The sequence below is a fragment of the Danio rerio genome, chromosome 22, assembly GCF_049306965.1.
Source record: "Danio rerio strain Tuebingen ecotype United States chromosome 22, GRCz12tu, whole genome shotgun sequence".
Lineage (NCBI taxonomy): Eukaryota > Metazoa > Chordata > Actinopteri > Cypriniformes > Danionidae > Danio > Danio rerio.
In genome coordinates, this window is record NC_133197.1 from 4,031,927 (window position 1) to 4,055,774 (window position 23,848).

The 23,848-nt window shown below is 39.5% G+C and overlaps 1 long non-coding RNA gene across 4 annotated transcripts in view; it reads right to left on the reverse strand.

The window, feature by feature from the left end:
• LOC141380134 (uncharacterized) overlaps nt 1–23,552 on the reverse strand; it is a 71,245-nt gene extending 47,693 nt beyond the window's left edge. The window contains exons 1-5 of one of the 4 annotated variants that reach the window (XR_012397633.1): nt 22,815–23,429; nt 22,364–22,519; nt 21,012–21,098; nt 20,873–20,914; nt 19,656–19,778 (exon numbers count right to left, since the gene is read on the reverse strand). This is a non-coding gene — a long non-coding RNA (uncharacterized lncRNA). Of the gene's footprint in view, nt 1–19,655; nt 19,779–20,872; nt 20,915–21,011; nt 21,099–22,363; nt 22,520–22,814 lie in introns of all 4 variants that reach the window. The other 3 variants (XR_012397630.1, XR_012397632.1, XR_012397631.1) reach the window with 3 other exon arrangements.
• Nucleotides 23,553–23,848: the final 296 nt, after the last annotated feature.

Sequence of the window (23,848 nt, forward strand, 5' to 3'; positions counted from 1 at the left end):
CGCGTCGCGTTTTTAACGTGACTTTGCACGCGATAAGAGAATATAGCCAGTTAACCTGATACAGTACACTCGGTTACAAGTAACAAATCACAACTAAATACATTTGCAAGCTAGAGTCAACGAGGCAACTTTAATCGCACGTACTTACATTTGAGAAATGGAGGAAGAAACTCATCCTGACGTCCATTAGTAAGTAACTCTTTACTGATCCTTACTTTAACAAACTCAGATGAAGTATTCTTTGTAGCCTGTAGTTTCCAGAAGTTTCCAACTGCTTGGTTATAATGCTGAGGTTTCATCTCTGGGTAGAGAATCGATAATGTCCATCTGCAGTGTGACTTCAATCGACCGGCATGTTTGTGTGTTTGTGGGTGTGTGTGTGTGTGTGTGTGTGTGTGTGTCTGGGTTTCTGCGTCAGAGGGCGGGGCCTCAGGTTTGAAATCTCCTGGGTTTGCGCGTGCACGTGAATAACTTGGTTTCGTTCGTACGTCATGGCGAAACACCTAATGAATCGGTATCAAGGCGACTCGTTTGAAGCACTATGAGTCGACTCTTTTATAGATGAATCAACAGTTTTAAACACTGTACTCTTACAGATTTAAGCCTTAGCTGGATACTTCACTTCACTTAGAGCTGTTACACACTACATGGAGGGGAATTTTCAAAAACCCATAATATGGGCTCTTTAAAAAAAATCCATTCTTTTATGCATCAATAACATACACTTTTGCATATAAATAGGAGTACAAGTGTTCAAACTTAAATTATATTAAATAATATTCCCACCATCTGTCTCACATAATCTTACCAAACTTCTGGAGGATTGGAAATGACTTGTTGCGGTAATGACACAAGCAATATTAACACTGAACTGGATCTCATTTTCTCCCTGGTGAAGTGTGCTAACCTTTGAGAGGGAAACTAGTGCAAACTGAGAAGTTAATTATTACAGAAATTACATAATTTAGATTAAATCCATCAAAATAAAGTGTGATCACTTAGGTTTACTGGAAAGTTAGTTGTAAGAAAAATTGCTAAAATTGACTTAATTAAAATTGGCCCAGCCGGGACTCGAACCAGCAACCTTCTTGCTGAGGTGACAGTGCTAACCACTGAGCCATCATGCCGCCTGCTAGTATAAATATCTAGTAAAATATTACGCGCTGTCGTAATGGAAATTATGAAAAAAAAATTGTATTATGAAGTAATAAGTGTGGCATGTTAGCTCAGAGGTAAGCACTGTTGACTCACAGTAAGAAGGTCACTGGTTCGAGTCCGGGCTGAGCCCATTGGCACTTTTGTGGAGTTTGCATGTTCTCCCAATGTTCGCATGGGTTTCCTCCAGGTGCTCTGGTTTCCCTCAGTCCAAACCATACTGTATGAGTGTGTGTGAATGTTTCCCAGTACTAGGTTGGGGGTGGAAGGGCATCCGCTATGTAAACCATATGCTGGATATACGTTAGCGGTTCATTGTGCTGTGGCAACCCTGATGAATAAAGGGATTAAGCTGAAGGAAAATTTATGAATTATTAAAACTGTTATGTTAACGAATGTTTTAGCAAATAATGTTAAAGAACACTTGGGCAATATTTGAAAATATGTAACTAATATGAAAAATTTATATCAACAGAAAAACCAATAAAGTAAATTACATGAGTGCGATGCAAAAACTGTAAAATCGTTATCCTTTGTTTTTTCTCAGCCGTACTATATCATGGCGCTGTCACAGTTATGACGGATAAAACTGATCATTGTGATCATCTTAATGGGCTGCCGGTATCATTTATTGATTCACTCAATCAATTGCATCGTCATAAACGCAGGCTGGGATCTCCAGAATCTGCACATCCAAGCAAAACCTGAGACGCAACAGCAACACTTCATTACAGCACTGAAGCCAATGAGTCGGAAGAGCGCTAGCGTAATCAAACCTCGCTGAACTTTCATGCCTGCGGCTAATTGAATTAACCACTGTGGAGGTGTTAGCACGGACGCTAACATGCCGGCCACCACCAGTCATCATGGTGTGACGGAGACTCTCTGCAAACACCTGAGGTCTGTTAGTGTAGCCTAGCGTGCGTAACTATCTATCTATCTATCTATCTATCTATCTACCGAAGGATCCAAGGGAACGAGGGGAGGTCTGGGCTATCCATCCATCCATCCATCCATCCATCCATCTATCTATCCATCTATCTAAGGATCCAAGGGAACGAGGGGAGGTCTGGGCTATCCATCTATCCATCCATCCATCCATCTATCTAAGGATCCAAGGGAATGAGGGGAGGTCTGGGCTATCCATCTATCCATCCATCTATCTATCTATCTACCGAAGGATCCAAGGGAACGAGGGGAGGTCTGGGCTATCCATCCATCCATCTATCCATCTATCCATCTATCTATCTACTGTAAGCTTGTCCATCCGTCCATAAATCATTAAAGTATTGACTTATTCATCCATCCATTTGTCCGTCTATCTGTTGACTTTTCTATCCATCCATGTATCTATCTATCTATAGTATTGACTTCTCCATCCGTCCGTCTATCCATCTGTCTACCTGTCTATCCACTTATCTATCTGTCTGTCTGTCTGTCTGTCTGTCTATCTATTTATTGGCTTTTCTATCTATCCATCCATCCATCTACCCATGTGACAATCCATCCATCCATGCAACTTTCCATCCACCCATCCATCCATCAACAGTATTGACTTATTCATCCATCAATCTGTCATCTATCTATCCATCAATCCATCCCTTTTTTGTACCTTAAAATACTCAAATATTCCAAACACAGGGCCACTGACACGAAACTTTGCTCCTTCAATAATCCTCCACTGAACTGACCCTCAACATCTCCTTCTCTCCTCAAAACACATCCTTCTCTTATTAGCTTTACAAGCACATCAGCGATCAGATAAATGACGCCAGGAGTGTCTGGCAACCGCGAGTCCAGAACTAATGTTCCCTGCCGCGCCAGTGCATTAGCGTTGCGTCTCGCAGCTAGTGTCAGGCCCAGACAAGCCCGCTAGTTTCCTCTCACAGTAGTGTGCTCGAGTTAGCGGACGGATGCGCCTCTCGCTTTGATTAAGATGTCACTGTCAGAGCGAAGTGCGAAGTGTGCAATTTATGCCCCTCGGCTGTCTATATATCCGCCCTCTCTATCAGCGACAGGGGTATTTAGCGCGGATGAGACGGAAACATGGACAAATAAAGAGGAGGAGATTTTGATTCGCCGCTAATGAAGACGGCAGTGTCCTCCGAGTGTTTACACATCCAAAAAAATTGGTCTCTTATTCCTTGCAGAGCGCGTATTGACTTTATGAAGCCACCTGAATGGCTTAATTACGAATCAATAACAGTGAATTATTTGAAAGGGGGAAAAAAAAAATGGGAGTGTTCGCAACTCTTTATTCTGTGCTGGTTGTGTTCATGTACACGTGTATTATCATCATCTTTTCCTTTCTGCGCATTTTGTCTTGAACCCCTGGCAGTATAATTTCATCTAATTAAAGATAAGGTGGTGCTTGAGCTATTTCTCCTTTCTCCTCGCCAGGCGATAAGCCGGAGCCGCAGATAACCTGAGGAATTATTGTGTAGCTCTCCACATGGCTTTGTGGAGGGGAAAAAAAAAAAAAGAGAGAAATGAAAGAGGACTTACAGTCTGGCCTGCAGGGTGCAATGCGGAAGAAATGAATCCTTTAATAATCACAATCACAACACTCTTTAAGACAAAAGGGGGAAAATAACAATTAAATTTTCATTAAATAGCATGGTTAGTAACCGAAAGCTATTGAAAAAAAACAAAGAGCAGAGCTGACTTTGATGCATTATTACCTGTATTACAGTAGAGAGGAAACTTTTTTTTTTTTTTTGAATGAATGAAACCTAAAATGAACCCAAAGCCGATTCTCTTTGTTGTGTTTTAGTGTTGTAAATCAAATCACGTGTATCATGAGTTGCAGAGTGAGCTATTTTGTATTGACTCACATGTTCAACAGCCCAATCTGAACAATCTTCTTAATTACTTGTTTACTCCCAGGGTCGTTTATATTGAAGTTGATATTTAGCTGCACCATGTTGGTGTTTCGTAACAACTCATTTTTACGAGATGAGCCTTACCGTACGTTCACACCGAAAGCGGCGACAGCGTCAAAGTAGCCGGAAGTCATTCATTTTCAATGAGAGCCGGCGGCGATAGGCGGCGATAAGCGGCGAGGAGCAGCGCGGCGCGTCTTCGCCGGCGTGAGCGTCGAGGAGAGTTGAAATGAAGTCAACTTTATGGTAATGAGCTATGACGCGGTTCAGCGGCAAGCAATCAGAATGAAGACGTCCATCGCTTGATAGCAGTTCAGAGAACACAGACCTGTGAACTTTGGTTCCGACCACAGTTGTTCCCAAGGGTTTGATTATTGCGGTCGCCGCATTTCCAATTATTTCTAATTTTTTCCTATAGGAACATACATTAAATAAGTTACTGGTGACTTACTGATGTTCATTAATGTTATATAAATTTATCTTAAAAAAGCGGGAATCTCACGCGATGTGACAGTACAAAAGAGTACTGCTGCTGCAGGATATTTCAGACATATGGACACATATTGGATAAATAGAGCAAAGCCACACCACACGCAACTTGATCTTCCATTGTTGTATGAATTTGATAAGAAGTGCGCAACATTTTCACGGCAGAAACATGTTTTATGCAGGAATGTAACTGATATGCTGCAACGGCTCCTTTAAATACGAGATCAATGTAGCGAGTTTTGACGCTCTCGCCGCAGGAGCTGAAGGCAGAGAGCGTTGTCGCCAGGGCGGCCAGAGCGACCTTGGACGCTCTCGCCGCTTTCGGTGTGAACGTACGGTTAGGCTAACGACCTAACTCCTAACCTGAAGTACATACACACATACACTACGGATATTTTAGCTTACCCAATTCACCTAAAGCGCATGTATTTGGACTTGTGTGGGAAATGGGATGATCCCAAGGTTTCCATATCTGGGACCAGGCCGTATCCTGAGCTGCTGCTGCGCTGGGGGTCATGGGGGAGTGGAGAGTATGATTCCAGTTACGCTCCAGGGACAGAAGAGTCTTCGCTGAGGCCAGCTTCCAGCCTCCACCGCTGAGACTGAAGCTCTGCACAAGACTTTTGGCTAGCGGAGAAATTAAAATGGTCGTTCCCAACTGAGTCTGGTTTCTCTCCAGTTTTTTTTTTTCTTCGCTCTCCTATCTCCAAGTTTTTTTCCCTTCTCCGCTGTCGCCACTGGCTTGCATGGTTCAGGATTGGTCATCTATGCATCAATGAATTTGCTCTTCAGTGTTTGGACTCTTAGTAATGACTTTAAACCACACTGAACTGAGCTAAACTGAACTGAACTTAAACACTAAAAACTGAACTACCCTGATCCTGTTACTATGACCATTTATGTGAAGATGCTTTGACACAATCTACAATGTAAAAGCGCTGTACAAATAAAGCTAAATTGAATTGAAACCGGAGCACCTGGAGGAAACCCACGGCAACACTGGAGGAACATGCAAACTCCACACAGAAATGCCAACTAATCCAGCCAAGGCTGAATCAGCAACAATCTTGTTATGATGGACAGCACTACTCTGGAACAACATGCCTCCTACTGGTTCTTCTTGATGAATCAATTATAGCTTGATCAGTAAACTCCGATTACCAAACAAATTCCTGAGTCGTTTCTTTTTTTGTGAATCAGAGTGAACAAATGACCATATGATTCTTTTTGTTGTTGTTGTTCTTTTGAATTGAATGAGTTTTACTAAATCAAATTGTCAATAAATTAATCACCGATTCGTTTAAAGATTCAAACATGTTTAAATTGTCAAATGTATTGATGTATGTTGATTCTTTTTAGTGAATCAAGCAATCAGTGAACTCATTTCGAAGTCATTTTGAAACTCGGTTAATTTACGTTTTGACTAAATGGCTCACTGTAAAAGATAATTCAGTGAATTTAGATTCCTAAATGAACCACTGATTCTTTTAAATATTCAAACTTATTAATAGAGCCAGTTCAATATACCACAATCAGTGAAGCCTGATTCATGGAACTTTTGATTCTGAGTCGGTGGTTCTTAGTGAATCAAATATAACATGATCAGTGAACCCTGATTTCAGCAAAAATTTCTATACAAGTTGTTTCTTTTTAGTAAATCGACAACTGTGAATAGTGAATTCAGATTACTAAACAAATTCCTGCATCGTTTCTTTTTTTTTTCTGTGTGAATCAAACAGTGAACAAATGACCATACAAGTAATTTTCTTAGGTTCTTTTGAATTGAATGAGTTTTACTGAATCAAATTGTTAGTAAATGAATCACTGGTTCTTTTAAAGATTCAAACATTTTTATATAGTCAAATGTATTGATTTATGGAATGTTTGACTCTTATGAGTTGATTCTTTTTAGTGAATCAAACGATCATTGAACTTCAATTGTTGAATAAATGACCACGAGTTGTTTTCTTTTTGTCTGAATGATTCACTGTAAAAGATAATTTGGTCAATTTAGATTCCTGAACAAATCATTGGTTATTTATAGAGTCAAACCTTTACACCACAATCAGTGAATCCTGATTCATGGATAGTTTGACTCTTATGAGTTGGTTATATTTAGTAAATCAAATAGTGCAAGCAAGGAACTTCAATTACTGAACAAATGACTGAGTTTTTTTTTTTTTTTTTTTTACTAAATGACTCAATGACTGTAAAAGATAATTCAATGATTTCAGATTCCTATATGACTCACTGGTCCTTTTAGAGAATCAAACCTATTTAGAGTGTTAAATTTGGACTTATTTGTGATTTTTAGTGAATCAAATAACAGAATATTCCTTTCCCCAGTGGAACTGATTATAATAGCTTGTTCATTAGTGAATCAACTACCTCATGAGCAGCAAAATCTGATTCAGAGTGAATAATGTGAATCAGTCCTTTTCTAGTGAATCACTGGTTCTTTTAGAGAATCAAACCTATTTAGAGTCAAATTTGGACTGAAATCAAATAGTACAATCCTAATCCTTACCCCACTGAAACTGATTATAATAGTTTGTTTGCAAGTGAAACAACTATCGCATGACCAGAAAAGTCTGATTCAGACTAAATAATGTGAATCGATTCTCTTGAGTGAATCAAACAGTACGATCAGTGAACTCCAATTGCTAAACAAATGAGTTATTTTGTTCTTTTAGACTAAATGACTCACTTCTTGACTGAATGACTCAATGACGGTATTAGATAATTCAGTGAATTCAGATTTCTTTTAGAGAATCAAACCTATTTGGAGAGTGAAATTAAGTGAATCAAATAGCACAACCTCATTCTCCAACTCAGAGAGATCAGTAAACTCTAATTCCCAAACAAATCCTTAATTTTGTTAATTAACAAAATTGAGTTTGTTCATTAGTGAATCAACTACCACATAACCAGAAAAGATTATGAAGATTATGAATCAGTTCTTTTAAGTGAATCAAACAGTGTGATCAGTGAACTCCAATTGCTGAATTAATGACCGAGTCATTCTGTTCTTTTTGACTAAATGACTCAGCTGATTGACTCACTGTAAAACATAATTCAATGAGTTCAGATTCCTGAACAAACCAATGGCTCTTTTTACAGATTTTTAAGTGAAACTCATTGTGATCAGTGAATTCGGATTGCCAAACAAATAATTGAGTTTGTTCATTAGTAAATCAACTAACACATGGCCAGAAAAGTCAGACTCAGTAATATGAACCGGTTCTTTTAAGTGAATCTACCACAAGTGCAATATAATTCAGGTACTGTAACTCCAATTCCCATACAAATCGCTTTAAGAGTTGATTCTTTTAAGTGAATCAAACAGATACATTGTGATCAGTTAACCTCAGATATTTGAGCAAACGAATCTTTTAATGCATCCCAAAATTTTACAAATCAGTGTTAATTTCATACTCACTTTCTAAATCAGGAGACTTTGATTTCATCCTGTCAAACTCAATGAACCAAGAAGCTGTACTTAACCCAGATTTCAGTTGTTCACATGACAACGTGCAGTTCAAAATACACAGATACTGTATAAAAATGAAGGATAGGTCCATATTTTCTTGCTTTTCATCCATTAATAACAGAAAGCGACTTCAGTTTCTTAATATATATCCCTCAAACTATTCTTTATGAACACAATTCCCATCCCCACTTAATTGTGACATTATTTATCCTCTAAGTTTCTTTAATTCGCTCCCGGGTTTCATGTCGTCATTTGATAGGCTTGTCATCAAAGCAGACGTTTGTTAGGGAGAGGTGGAGATCTTGGGGAACAGACAGCTGGTGATTAAACCACATTACGATTTTCATGGTTCACGACGCCGTGTAATTATAAATATGATCCATGTCCCTCGGTGGTAATTGATGCCTCTTGGCCGACTTGTGGCCTCTAATGAGCTGCGGCTTTCAGTAGGTTTTTCTCCACGACAGTTTCTTGTCATTAAAAAAAAAATAAACAAATATAAACAGTGGGACGGCACAAAATGTGAGAGCGAACTGCTGGAAACAGCAGGCGAGAGACTAATGCTTTAGCAGCGCTTCCTCACTAAAATTTCAGAATCTGTTGCATTTCTAAAGAAAAAACAACAATAATAAAAAAATCAGGGAGTTCTAGATCTGAGCTTGCAACGTATAATGTAAATTATACTACTTTTATTTGACCTTTTGAGCAAGAATCAGTTTTTTTTTGTGTGAATCAAACAAAAAGATTCAGTGAACTCTGATTCTCTAATGAATAACTAAACAATAGGGTCTTTTTAATGAGTCAAACATATACAGAAGGATTCAATGAACTCTAATTATCTGGTGAATGTCAACATGAGTTGGGTTTTATTTAGTGAATCAAACATCTACAGAATGATTCAGTTAACTCTGATTCTCTAATAACTATACGAGTTGGTTCTTTTAAGTGAATCAAACATCTACAGAATTATTCCGTGAATTCTGATTCTCTAATGAATCACTATATGAGTTGGTTCTTTTTAGTGAATAAAACATCGACAGAATGATTCAGAGAACTCTGATTCGCTAATGAATCACTATATGAGTTGGTTATATTTAGTGAATCAAACATCTACAGAACGATTCCGTGAACTCTGATTCTCTAATGAGTGACTAGACAAGTAGGTTCTTTTTAGTGAGTCAAACATTTACAGGATGATTCAATGAACTCAAATTTTTTAAAGAATGACTATGAGCTGGTTTTATTTAGTGAAGCAAACATCTACAGAATGATTCAGTTAACTTTGATTCTCTAATGAATGACTAGACAAGTAGATTTGTTTTAGTGAATCAAACATATACAGGATGATTTATTAAACTTAGATCCCTGAATGAATCGTTATGACTTGATTCTCTTTGGTTAATCAAACATATACAGAACAATTGTCTGAACTCTAATTCTCTAATGAATCACTATATGAGTAGGTTTTATTTAGTGAATCAAACATACAAAATGATTCAATAAACTCTGATTCTCTCATGAATCCCTATGAGTTAGTTCTATCTATATTACTATACAAGTTGATTCTATTTAGTGATTTAAACACCTACAGAATGATTCAGTGAAGACAGACTCTAACTTTTTATTGAATGACTATATGAATTGGTTCTATTTAGTGAATCAAACATCTACAGAATGATTCTATGAACTAATTCTCTAATAAATGACTGAGTTGATTCGGTTTAGTGAATCAAACATCTACAGAATGATTCAGTCAACTCTGATTCTCTAATGAATCACTATACAAGTAGGTACTTTAGTTAAACATATACAGAACGATTCTCTGAACTCTAATTCTCTAATGAATCACTATATGAGTTGCTTCCATTTAGTGAATCAAACATACAGACCGATTCAGTGAACTCTGACTCTCTAATGAATCATTATATGAGTAGGTTCTATTTAGTGAATAGAACACACAATGATTCAGTGAACTCCAGTTCTCTAATGTATGGCTATTTGAGATGGTACTATCTATATTAATATATAAATTGATTCTCTTTAGTGAATCAAACATATACAGGATGATTCATTGAATTCTCTATTGAATGACGAGTCATCTCTTCTGTTTTAGGTGAATCAAATACATACAGTGCAATCCAATAAACTGGGATTCCCAGCCGGATGACTATGCAAAAGTGTGTTCTTCAGAGAATCGCTTAAACACTTCAGTCCCATTTCCTCGCTAAAAAGTCCTAATGTGTTGCATTCATAATGTGAGGATGTGTGGCATTTCAGATCGGAGCGCACGGCCGCCTACGCTCTTCTGACTGCAACTCGGAGACAAACCTACTCAACATAATCAACTGAGTGATATCCATCAAGGAGTCCATTCATTAATTTCCATAATAACGCGTGCCTGAATTAGCCTGCGGGAGCGGCTAATTAGTTCTCTATCAGTATGTGAACACAAATGAAGCATGGGATGGCTTTTAAAGCGGTGGAGAGCTGCCCGTCTGGGGAATCCAGCGCTTTCGGCGGCACCTGCCACTCTTTCCAGAGCCTCTCGGAGGATTTATGGTGACGTCAGCACAGTTTGGCATGTGGGAGAGACGGCGTTGCTAAATTAGAGTGCTTTCCTTTAGCGCGTGAATAAAACATGAGGCAGAGATGCCTGTGAATTATTGAGGAGGTGGTAACGAGCTGGGCAGGTGCTGCGCTTCAGAGGTAAAAGAGGGCGAGAACCGGCGTTCAAATGCAAAGTCTTCGCCTCGGGTTTCTGGAGAACAAAAACACTGAAATGATTTCTCCCATAATAACACTAGTGGAGGTTTCTGACGTGTGTAAGGGTACTTTCATACCTAGACTTTTGTTTCGGGACTTGTCTCATTTGCCCAGTTAGCGCAGTTTGTTTGGCATATGTGAATCCAGCAATCGCGATCAGATCCGCGCCAAAACAATCGCTCCGAGATTGCCTGAATGAGGTGATCTCAGCTTGATTAAAACAAATTCTGGAGTGGATCGATTGTAGTGAGAAAGCGATACGATTCGAGCCCGGCTATTGACCTTATTCTGAAAATGTGGAAGTGCGTCTGTTTTCATGATTGTCTTAGAACAGGGGTCTCAAACTCGCGGCCTGCGGGCCATTTGCGGCCCTCAGGGCAATATTTTGTGGCCCGCGCCGACCGCTGTAAACTGACAGAATCAGCGGAGCGGGGAGAGAGAGCGCTCCCCGCTCCGCTGATTCTATCCGTTCACAGCGGTCACTGGCATTCCCCGCCCGCCGTGTAAACAAAGGGGCGGGGATGCCGGTGACATCACCTCGCACCCCGCCCCTTTGTTAGACGCTGTGACGGGCGGGAAGGAGGGAACTCGCGCCGGCCAGAACCAAGGTAAGCTGTGCCCGCCCCTGCCTGCCACTTAGCTACCTATCTGCAGCCTGCCACCTACCTAGCTACAGCCTGCATCTTATATATATTATAGGTAGATACAGACTGATGTGACTGGAGTGGGGTGGGGGTGTTTTATTTATACATATATACGCCTTTTTTTAGGTGAGGACAGGCACGTGCACACATAGGGCTCAACCTGTGCAGTGCACATGCCCTTTTTAGTCTTGGATAGAAAGTGCCCTTCCAAAATGATCAAAAGTGCCCCCGCGACGCGGCACACCTTCGGTCCCGCCCTTCAGTAGGCGCGCGACAACACAGCTCTTGAGTACGCGCGCGACAACACAGCTGATCAGTTTGCGCGTGACATCACCGCTCTTCAGTACGCGCGCATCCACTCTGCAGTGGGTGAGGGAATGGAAGTTTTGATTGAGTTCCCCCAAGCCATACTGAGGGTCTCAACTGCTTCCGCTCTAAAGCCAAATGTGGTTCAGATTTGTGAGAAGAAGCGCTGTCAAGTCTCTGGCAGCAAGGAGTAGGCAAAAGATGCCATGTTCAGAAGAACTGTTCATAATCTTCACTCAATGTTCTATTAATGTTCAGGACACTTCATATTCAGAAGAAATAATTAAAACTGTTAATAATGACATTTGAGGACTTTTTTTTGTGAAATCCCTTATGCGGCCCAGCCTCACCCAGACTGTGCCTCCTACGGCCCCCAGGTAAATTGAGTTTGAGACCCCTGTCTTAGAACTTCCGATTCAGTCGTCTATGGGAGAAATGACTAGGAATAATAAACGGCAGAAAACGGTCAAACTGCTTGGTCTGTATTGTCATGCAAACATTTTGTTTGTAGAGCAAGTAGAATAATATAATAAGAAAATATCAAATTGCAACATCAAGCAACGTAACGAGCAGTTTAACGTCAAAAAATGAATAGAAGTGAATGAGACCAGAAGTCTCGAGCCAAAAAGATTCAAATAGTAGCGCCCGCTCGTCGGCAGAGAATAAGGTGAATATCACAGTGTTTTATGGATCGATTGTAGTGAGAAAGCGAAACGATCCGAGCCCGGCTATATCACAGTGTTTTATGGATATGTATTAGGCATACAGCTATATGAAGAGAGAATTAGGAGTAGGGCGGGAGGTCATTCCAGACATCCCAAGTCTCCCGGAAGTTCCCGCAAACGAGTTATAATCTCCCGGTAATCGCGCGTCTTCCTCCCTGTCCTCAAATACGTTGCGCACCCTTCTTACCCCTTCCCATCACATTCCTCCTCGCTCTTCAGACATGTCGCACACACCCTGTCAAACACCACCAACCCACCACCCCCGACAGCTGAGCGGGACTCTAACCCTGAAACTCTGACCAATGTGAGGAGGGTTTACTCACACGTGACTTGTTTTAGCTATTTTGATCCATTTGGAAACTTTGCCGTGTAAAAGCGAACCGCACCAAGAACGAAGAGCAACATTGTCAATTTACAGGTGTGAAAGCACCCTAAATTAGGTGATCTTGGCTCGACTAAAATGAACTCTGGAGCAGATCGATTGTAGTGAAAAAGAGTCACGATCCTAGTCCGGCTATATCACAGTGTATCATGGATATGTCATAGGCATATACTGTATACGGTTATATGAACAGAGAATTATGAGTAGGGCGGGAGGTCATTCCAGACATCCCAAGTCTCCTGGAAGTTCCCGCAAACAAGTGATAATCTCCCGGTAATCACGCGTCTTCCTCCCAGTCCTCAAATACGTTGCGCACCCTTCTCACCCCTCCTCGCTCTTCAGACACGTTGAGCACACAATGTCAAACACCACCAATCTACCACCCCCGACAGCTGAGCGGGACTAACCCTGAAACTGACCAATGTGAGGGTTTACTCACACGTGACTTGTTTTAGCTATTTTGGTCCATTTGGAAACTTTGCCGTGTAAAAGCGAACCGCACCAAGAACAAAGAGCAACATAACAATTTTAATCCCCGTTTCAGAACAAATTAATCAATTTACAGGTGTGAAAGCACCCTGAATGAGGTGATCTCGCCTCGACTAAAATGAACTCTGGAGCAGATCGATTATAGTGAAAAAGCGTCACGATTCTAGTCCGGCTATATCACAGTGTATCATGGATATGTCATAGGCATATACTGTATACGGTTATATGAACAGAGAATTATGAGTAGGCGGGAGGTCATTCCAGACATCCCAAGTCTCCCGGAAGTTCCCGCAAACGAGTGATAATCTCCCGGTAATCACGCGTCTTTCTCCCAGTCCTCAAATACATTGCGCACCTTTCTCACCCCTCCCCACCGCATCCCTCCTCGCTATTCAGACACGTTGCGCACACAATGTCAAACACCACCAATCTACCACCCCCCGACAGCTGAGCGGGACTCTGCATAATAAACTGTGAAACTCTGACCAATGTGAGGAGAGTTTACTCACATGTGACTTGTTTTAGCTATTTTGGTCCATCTGGAAACTTTGCCGTGTAAAAGCGAACCGCACCAAGAACAAATAGCAACATTATAACAATTTTAATCCCTGTTTCAGAACAACTGAATCAATCCACAGGTGTGAAAGCACCCTGAATGAGGTGATCTCGGCTCGAAATGAACTCTGGAGCGGATCGATTGTAGTGAGAAAGCAATACGATCCTAGTCCAGCTATATCACAGTGTATCATGGATATGTCATAGGCATATACTGTATACAGTTATATGAAGAGAGAATTATGAGTAGGCGGGAGGTCATTCAACTGGTAAATGTGCATTTCATTTCTAATACGACAGTGAAAGAGTGCTGAACTATTAACGAGAGCCGTTTATCTGTTAGGAAAACTGACTGACCTGCAGTCTTGGTTTATCTGTTATTTCTCTCTATAAATGTAAAGCCTATGATGCATAAGCCAACTGCTATGTTTGAGACCTCTGCTCTGTATTTGACGACGTCTGTGGGTGTCACCATTCGAAATTAAAGTGCAGCTGAGCGGGACTATGCAAAATAAATCGTGAAACTCCATGTGAGGGGAGTTTATTCTCACATGACTTGTTTTAGCTATTTTGGTCCGTTTGGAAACTCTGCCATGTGAAAGCAAACCGCACCAAGAACAATGAGCAACATTGTAAAAATTTTAATCCTTTTCGGAACAAATTAATCGATTCACAGGCGTGAAAGCACCCTAAAACTCAGCCTCACCGTACGTTCACACCGAAAGCAGCGAGAGCATCCAAGGTCGCTCTGGCCGTCCTGGCGACAACGCTGTCTGCATTCAGCTCCGGCGGCGAGAGCGCCAAAACTCACTAACTTACATTGATCTCGTATGTTAAGGAGCCATTGCAGCATATCAGCTACATTCCTGCATAAGACATGTTTCTAGTGTGAAAATGTTGCGCACTTCTTATCAAATTCATAATACAATGGAAGATCAAGTTGCGTGTGGTGTGGCTTTGCTCTTTATCCAATATGTGTCCATATGTCTGAAATATCCTGAAGCAGCTATACTGTTTTGTACCGTCACGTCGCGTGAGATTCCCGCATTAAGATAAATATATATAACATTAATGCACATCAGTACCTCGCCAGTAACTTACTTAATGCATGTTCATGTAACAAAACATTGTAAATAATTAGAAATCCGGCGACCGCAATCAAACCCTTGGGAACAACTTTGGTTGGAACCAAAGTTCACAGGTCTGTGTTCTCTGAACTCCTATCAAGCGGTGGACGTCTAGTAAGTGATAACTCAGCTCTATCTTTTGAATTGAAGGAAGTAAATGTACAACAAGTGGAGCAAAAATTATCAATGATAAATATAGATAAACCCTCAGGAAGGGATACCTTAGATGGTCGCCTTGTAAAATTAGTGGCCAGTTGTTTGGCGGAACCAGTCTGTCATATTTTCAATGCGAGTATTAAAGAAGGAATTTTCCCTGTAGCTTGGAAAGAAGCAAAGGTAGTTCCTTTACAGAAAAATGGAGCACTGAGTTTAAGTGGGGCTAATAGTCGACCAATAAGTTTATTGCCAGTTCTTAGTAAAGTCTTTGAAACGATAGTGTGTGAACAAATTCAATTATTTTTTTAAAGAAAACTATTTATTCTCTGACTTTCAGCATGCATATCGAATAGGCCATTCAACAGGAACAGCATTAACACAAATAATTGATGATTGTTTAGTACAGCTTGAAGAGAGTAATTTGGTAGGAACAGTTTTGCTGGATTTTAGCTCTGCTTTTGATGTACTGGATCATGAATTATTGCTTGAAAAATTAAGATGTTATAAATTTACTTCTCAAACTGTGCGTTGGTTTAAAAGTTATCTGACTAGAAGGCAATGTGTATTCTATAATGGAAGTTATTCGGAGGTGAAAGAGTTGCAATGTGGTGTGCCTCAAGGAAGTTGTTTAGGACCATTGTTATTTTCTATTTTTACCAATGATCTTCCTTTGGTTTTAAAGCAAGCAAGGGCAGTTATGTACGCAGATGATACAACATTATATTTACCAGCGGCATCGATAGAAAAATTATCTGCTGATTTAGATGAGGAGTTACAATCAGTGGTAAAGTGGGTACAGAATAATAAGATGGTTTTAAATTGAACAAAAAGTATTGTGTTTGGATCAAACTTTCAATTTAAATGTAAACCACAGTTATATTTGTCTGTAATGAGTGTGCCTATTGAACAGTTAGAGGAAATTAAGCTTCTTGGAGTTCTTCTTGATAGTAGGTTAAAGTAGCCAAAATAGATTGATAAAATGGTAATAGTTATGGGGAGAGGTTTATCAATTATTAAGAGATGTGTTGAATTTTTACCACAGTACTGTATTTCTCAAATTGTTCAGGCTATTGTTCTTTCTTATCTAGATTACTGTCCAATGGTATGGTCGAGTGCATCAAGTAAAGACTTAGATAAATTACAGTTAGTCCAGAATAGAGCGGCACGACTTATTTTACACTGCAATAGAAGAGTTAATATTATGAAAATGCATAAAACTTTAGGTTGGTTATTGGTGAAGGATAGGGTAATTGTTTCTCTGCTGTGTTTAAGAAATATTTCTGTGTTAAAAGTTCCAAGTGTATTGTACAGTCAACTTTTGTATAGTATTGTTAGTCATCATTTTAACACCAGGCATGCATTAAAAGGAAATTTTTTGCTTCCCATTTCAAAAACTAATGCAAAGCAACGTACCGTGATGTATAGAGGAATGAAAATATGGAATGAATTGCCATCAGAAATTACATGCTTTGTAACAAGTAAAAGGAGGTTTAAAAAATCATTTAAAAAATATTTAATGGAACAATATTAAGTGGATTGTTGATTTGGATGTTATGTATGAATTTTGTATTTTAATGTTTTTATTAGTCTTTGTTGTTGTGTATTAATGTAATTTTGTGTTATATTTGATGGACCCCAGGAAGAATAGCCACTACCTTGGTAGTGGCTAATGGGGATCCTGATAAATAAATAAAAAATAAATAAATAAAATTTTGATGGTCTGTTTGTTGAATTAAGTTGCATTGTATCTACATGCTAACTTATTCTCATTAGATTAAGTAGACTGTTACATTGGGGCTAGGGTTGGGATTAGAGTTTTGTAGGTTGATATGTACTTGCAAAGTTTCTTATAGTCAGTTTATTGTTTGTTGAATGTCTGAATCAACAGTTATTAAACAGACAGTCTATACTAATCCTTAAATGGACCATCAAAATAAAGTGTTACCAAAAGAATCTTTAGAAATGCTTTTATTTGCTCATTTATATTGACCATATTTGGAAGGGTCATGAAAATTTATTTTGATGATTTTTTTAACATATTAATTGGGTTTTAAAAGACGTTTGGGTGTATTTTTAAGAGTATTAAGTGGTTGCTACAGTGTTGTTTTAGCATGCTATGTGGTTTTGGGTGGTTTTCTAGAATATATACGTATAAATATAGCTGTTTCTTTGGCCAACAATAAAGTGTAATTAGTCAATTGTATGTTTCATAACATTTCTCACCCTTAGTGAAACGGTTTAATCGTGTAAACACTGGCAGTGTCTCAGCCATGACTTCTGAAGTCCCCGAACCCACAGGTATAAGTGCTTGATTTTTTCCTCTGGATGGTGAAATCGAGTGGCTCAATTAGAGCGGCGGTTCACCTGGAGTTCAGGTCTCTCTCTGGGGTCCTGCAGCTTGTTTAGGCCACAGGCCGAATAACATCCGTAACACAGACAGACCCCAGAGTGCAGAAACAAACTGCATGCTAATCACTAAAATCCTGATAAAACACGGCTGATTGTGTGCTTTAATTCAAGGACAGCCTTCTCTCTGCTTTTATTCCACGCTGTCTGATGTATTGAGATATTTCAGAAGAGCCCAATCAATCGAATGAGGGAAAAATGAAGACAGTCAAGATGATATCAAACGCTTCTGAGTGTGATTAAAGAAAGAAGAGCTTTGAAAAGCAATAAAAGCTTGTCCTTCGTGTAATGACGATGGCTACATCACGTCTGCGTGTGCTTTGAGGGTTGAAAGTCATTTTTAGCTGGTTTACTTTACTGTAACACTTTAAAATTAAACTTTGAAATTGTTAAACATGTCACATGGGTCTCAAACAAATATTTTAATATTTATTCTTCTAGCTTCTTGGTTGCCATTCATCTAAATCAAGTCATTTTAGCATGTCATATTTATGCATATAAAACATATTTTCCCAATAAAATTGTGGCTAGTGAAAATGGCAAGTGGCTAGTAATGTTGGAGATCTACTAGCCACCGTGGCTGGCGATCAAAAAAGTTAATGTCAAGCCCTGTATATAATATAACAATTTTGACTTCAACTGATAATTGTTTTGAATAATCGTGATTACAATTATGACCAAAATAATCGTGATTACGATTTTTCCCCATTTTACAACATTATATTAAATATAATTTACAACCGGGCGAAGCAGTGGCGCAGTAGGTAGTGCTGTTGCCTCACAGCAAGAAGGTCGCTGGTTTGAGCCTCGGCCTAGTTGGCGTTTCTGTGTGGAGTTTGCATGTTCTCCCTGCGTTCGCGTGGGTTTCCTCCGGGTGCTCCGGTTTTCCCCACAGTCCAAAGACATGCGGTACAGGTGAATTGGGTAGGCTAAATTGTCTGTAGTGTATGAGTGTGTGTGAATGTGTGTGTGGATGTTTCCCAGAGATGGGTTGCGGATGGAAGGGCATCCCCTGCGTAAAAATGTGCTGGATAATTTGGTGGTTTATTCCGCTGTGGCGACCCCGGATTAATAAAGGGACTAAGCCGACAAGAAAATACGTATGGTCTACCAGGCTGGTTTTAGAGGGGTTTTGGCCATTTCCAGGCTGGTTTCCAGACATTTCCAGCCTGATCTTAGCTGGTCAGGCTGGAAAATAACCAGCTAAAAACAGCTTGACCAGCCTGGTGTAAGCTAGACATAGCTGGATTTGGCTGGGCTCCCAGCCTGGCTAGGCTGGTCAAGCTGGTTTTAGCTGGTCATATTTTAGCCTGACCAGCTAAGACCAGGCTGGAAATGGCTGGAAACCAGCCTGGAAATAGTGAAAACCCCTCTAAAACCAGCCTGGTCTACCAGCTAAAACCAGCCAATCAGCCTAGGCTGGTTTAAGCTGCATTTTTCAGTAGGGCGAGCAGCCCTAATGTATTATGTAATATTTTTTAAACTGAATAATTTACCTTCAACTGCTTGGTCAGACATTATGTCTGATTTCATGGCAATTAACGGTAAAATCTTAGAAGAGATGGTGCAAATTATAAAAACATCAACCTGCAGTCTTGACACGCTCCCCACATCATTCTTCAAAACGGTGTTTACCTGTTTAGAAATGGATCTCCTAAAAGTGGTAAATGCTTCACTTCTATCAGGGATTTTTCCAAACTCACTTAAAACTGCAGTTGTTAAACCCCTCTTGAAGAAGAGCAATCTGGATAACACCCTATTGAACAATTACAGGCCAATCTCAAATCTCCCTTTCATTGGCAAAATCATTGAAAAAGTTGTTTTTAACCAGGTTAACAAGTTCTTAAACTTCAGGGGGTGTTTAGACAATTTTCAATCTGGTTTCAGAGCACATCACAGTACAGAGAGCGCTCTTATAAAGATAATCAATGATATACGTCTAAACACAGATTCAGGTAAAATAACAGTGCTGGTATTGTTGGATCTCAGTGCTGCATTTGACACTGTCGATCACAGCATACTTCTGGATAGGCTGGAAAACTGGGTTGGGCTGTCTGGGACAGTCCTCAAATGGTTCAGATCTTACCTTGAAGGGAGAGGTTACTATGTCAGTTTAGGTGATCATAGGTCGAGGTGGACACCCATGACATGTGGAGTCCCACAAGGCTCGATTCTGGCACCTCTCCTGTTCAACCTTTACATGCTCCCTCTGAGCCAAATAATGAGAAAGAATCAAATCTCCTACCACAGCTATGCTGATGACACTCAGATCTACCTAGCCTTAGTGCCTAATGACTACAGCCCCATTGACACCCTCTGCCAATGTATTGATGAAATTAAAAATTGGATGTGCCAAAACTTTCTTCAGTTAAACAAAGAGAAAACTGAAGTCATTGCGTTTGGGAACAGAGATGAGGTTCTCAAGGTGAATGCGTACCTTGGCTCTAAAGGTCAAACGACAAAAAATAAGGTCAAGAATCTTGGTGTGACGCTGGAGTCAGATCTGAGTTTCAACAGTCATGTCAAAGCAGTCAGTAAATCAGCATACTATCATCTCAAAAACATAGCAAGAATCAGATGCTTTGTTTCTAGTGAAGACTTAGAGAAACTTGTTCATGCTTTTATCAGCAGCAGGGTGGATTACTGTAATGGACTCCTCACTGGTCTTCCCAAAAAGACAGTCAGACAGTTGCAGCTCATCCAGAATGCTGCAGCCAGAATTCTGACCAGAAGCAGAAAATCAGAGCACATCACACCTGTCCTCAGGTCTCTACACTGGCTGCCAGTTACATTCAGAATAGATTTTAAAGTATTATTACTGGTCTATAAATCACTAAATGGCCAAGGACCTCAATACATTACAGATATGCTCACTGAATACAAACCTAACAGATCACTCAGATCTTTAGGATCATATAAACTAGAAGTTCCAAGAGTTCAGTCTAAGCAGGGTGAATCTGCCTTCAGCCACTATGCCCCTCGCTGCTGGAATCAGCTTCCAGAAATGATCAGATGTGCTCCAACATTAGGCACATTCAAATCAAGACTGAAAACACATCTGTTTAGCTGTGCCTTTACTGAATGAGCACTGTGCTGCGTCCGACAGATCGCACTATTATGTTTTTCGTTTTCTTTTTCATTCTTTTATAACCTATTTTAACTCATTTTAATTTGTTTTTATCTGTTTTTAATATTTTTTATTGTCTGCATTTTATTTTCCTAAACTTGTCTTTTTTATTCCTGTTTATGTAAAGCACTTTGAATTGCCACTGTGTATGAAATGTGCTATATAAATAAACTTGCCTTGCCTTGCCTTGCCTTGCCTTGGTAGAGATCGCCTACATCCTAAAACACACACACCAGAAAAGAGTAAGCGCTGCTATTTGGCTAGACTGAGAAAGAAAGTAGAATCAACAACTCAAATACAAACTTATTTAATAACCTCTGATATTGGGTTTGGGATTATTCTGTCTTATTTTACCCTCCAGCACAATTAGGATCCAGCTGGGCGGATTAGAGTCACAAGGACCTGAAAGAAAACACGACAGGGTCACGTTTAGTTCAGCACAAAATTTCCCTCTCCTCATCTGACACTTCAAAAAAAAAAGTAAACCCTCCAAATGAAGCCACTGTTTTGCACTTTGCACCACCCCGACTGAAAAAGATGAGTTTCTGAGAATAAATTGCTCTCTTTGTCGCCGTTTTATTGCGTTTTTTTCTCATGTTTTGTGCCTGGTAATTGTGTTTTTCTGCGCTCTGGGCCTCGCAGAGATGCTCTGCTCTCCAGATTCGCCTCTGTTTAATTCAACAGCCCTCAATAAAGCACAACGCAGGGCAGACCGCGCTGATGGCACACTCGAGACTTGTGTTATTGAAATAGATAACAATAAAATTACAGTGCAAATATAATTCTGCTCGCTTTTAGCGTTAGCATGGCCGCGCATCTGTGCCGTAGCACATCTGGCGATAGAGCCGCGTGTCAATAAAAGTCTGCACGCGCCGGAACGACTCCCACTGCGATGTTAATTATTCCTCATTTCAGTATCTGTAGGAGGAAAAAAAAGAAGAGAATAAAAGTTTTAATTAAAATCTTGCACACTGCCCATTAGCATTAGCTCCCCGCTGACTAAAACTGCTAAACGCCGGTTAGCCCGTGGTCTTAGAGTTGAGCATTTCAGAGGGATTTCAGGTGCTAGTCGAGATGACAGGCCAGCTAACTAGATCAAATCCATATGGGAGAGATTAGCAAGATAAGCTAAAACTAGTGAAACAGGATTAGCAAGACAAGCTAAGCTAGCAAAACGGCTATTTTTACTTCATCAATAACTGACAAATCACTGGTGTGATTAATTAAATAACTTATTTAATTAAACAATTGTTGCTCAGATATGCTTCAAAGGAGGATGTAAAACATACAGTATGTAAGTTTAGCACTCATTAATATCATTGTTTTGACACACAAGTATTAAAAAAGATAAATGGAAATGCTAACGTATATAATTAGTGTTAATCAGTAATAATTCATAAACACAAAACATACTTAATTGGTGCGGAAACGATTTTCAGTGGAAAATTGCCACTGTAGTAAATGTTGCAATTTATAACAATAATAATAATAATAATAATAAAATAGCCAAGTTGTCCTGAAATAAAATAAAATATATGTTATTATATAATATCACATATCAACAAGCACATATTCATAAATAACCCCCCCCCCCCCAAAAAAAAAAAAAAACTTTACCATTTAACCATTTCAGAATTACTAAAATGTCTATTATAATATAGACTCACCGGCCACTTTATTAGGTACACCTTACTAGTACTGAGTGGGAGCCACCTTTTTGCCTTCAGAACTGCCTTAATCCTTCATGGCAGAGATTCAACAAGGTCCTGAAAGTATTCGTCAGAGATTTTGCCCCATATTGACATGATAACATCAAGCAGTTGCTGCATATTTGTGAAAAGAAATGAGAAATGAAATTTTATAGATAAGCACCTTTATAGCTTGTCAGTTTCACATAACTAGCTTTATATACAAATCTAGTAGTCTAGCCTATTCATTACATGTTTATAGCCTACAGGCCACTAAATGTTTCTTTTATTTTATTTAAAAAACGGACACATGAGAAATGAAACACTTGATTTTATAGCTTAGCTCGTCAGTTTCACACAAGTTAACTAGCTTCCCCAGTCTTGTAAACGTGAGCAATGATTGAAATGGAGTCTGTTTGTCAAACTCTACCAGATCCATGTTGTGTGGCGGCTGAAGGAGGCCTGTCTTTCCTTCAAATACCCTCGTGGCGACACCTTTCAGGCCGGTGATCCGAATGATAGAAAGGTCCAATAATATCATAACAACACTCGACGGCCCGCGACGGGAGATGCGCGCTTCCGCCCGTCCGCGAGCTCGCGCTTCATTACCGCCGTGATTCACCTGAGCGCAAACACACACGCCAAAAAAAATCCTATTAGAGGTGAGAAGAAAACAATAATGCTCCGTCGCGAGAATCCGCTTGTTCGCTTTGTGTTGATGTGAGACAAACAGCGGAATAAAGGTATGAGGATGACATTATCACACGCTTCAGGACATTTCAGACCGCCGTTAATGGAGGAGCTACACAACAATGCTAATACACCAAAATAAATCACGCGCGCTTCATTTTCTCGCCCTCACTGCTCGAGACTCAAGACTTCACATCTTTACAAACCTCGGCAATTTATCTATTAAAGCCTAATCAGATTAAAGCAGGTTTTTTGTTTCTAATTGCCTAATGCCTTGAGTCAGACGCGCTGTTTGCACTGCTTTAATTAACTATTTTAAGAGGCGCGTCGAACACACTCTTTGGCTTTCACGAGCGGAAGATTTCAATTTAATGTAATTACACACTACCTCCGAAATGAAACGATTAAATGCGCATTTCAGGCTTATTAAACAGCAGACGAGCATATGTTCGAGGAATAATGTAATGTTGATAATGGTAATAAATAATTTAGAGTTAGCCTAATAATAAATATTGAATGATTTATTCTTATTAGTAAATTGTATTTGTGTATGACTTAATTTAAAATAAAACATTAGGAGAGGAAGGGTTGCTGGTCTGCTGAGTTTAGATTCAACCTCAAAATCAGTCAAAGTTTTTAATTATAGATTATAATCATTTAAATTAGAGTATGAGTTAAAATATGAAAGAGAAGGACCGGGCAACTATTAAATTCCCGTTTTATTTTTGAACAATATGAATTATTTTTGCAAAAAAAAAAAAAAATTATATATAT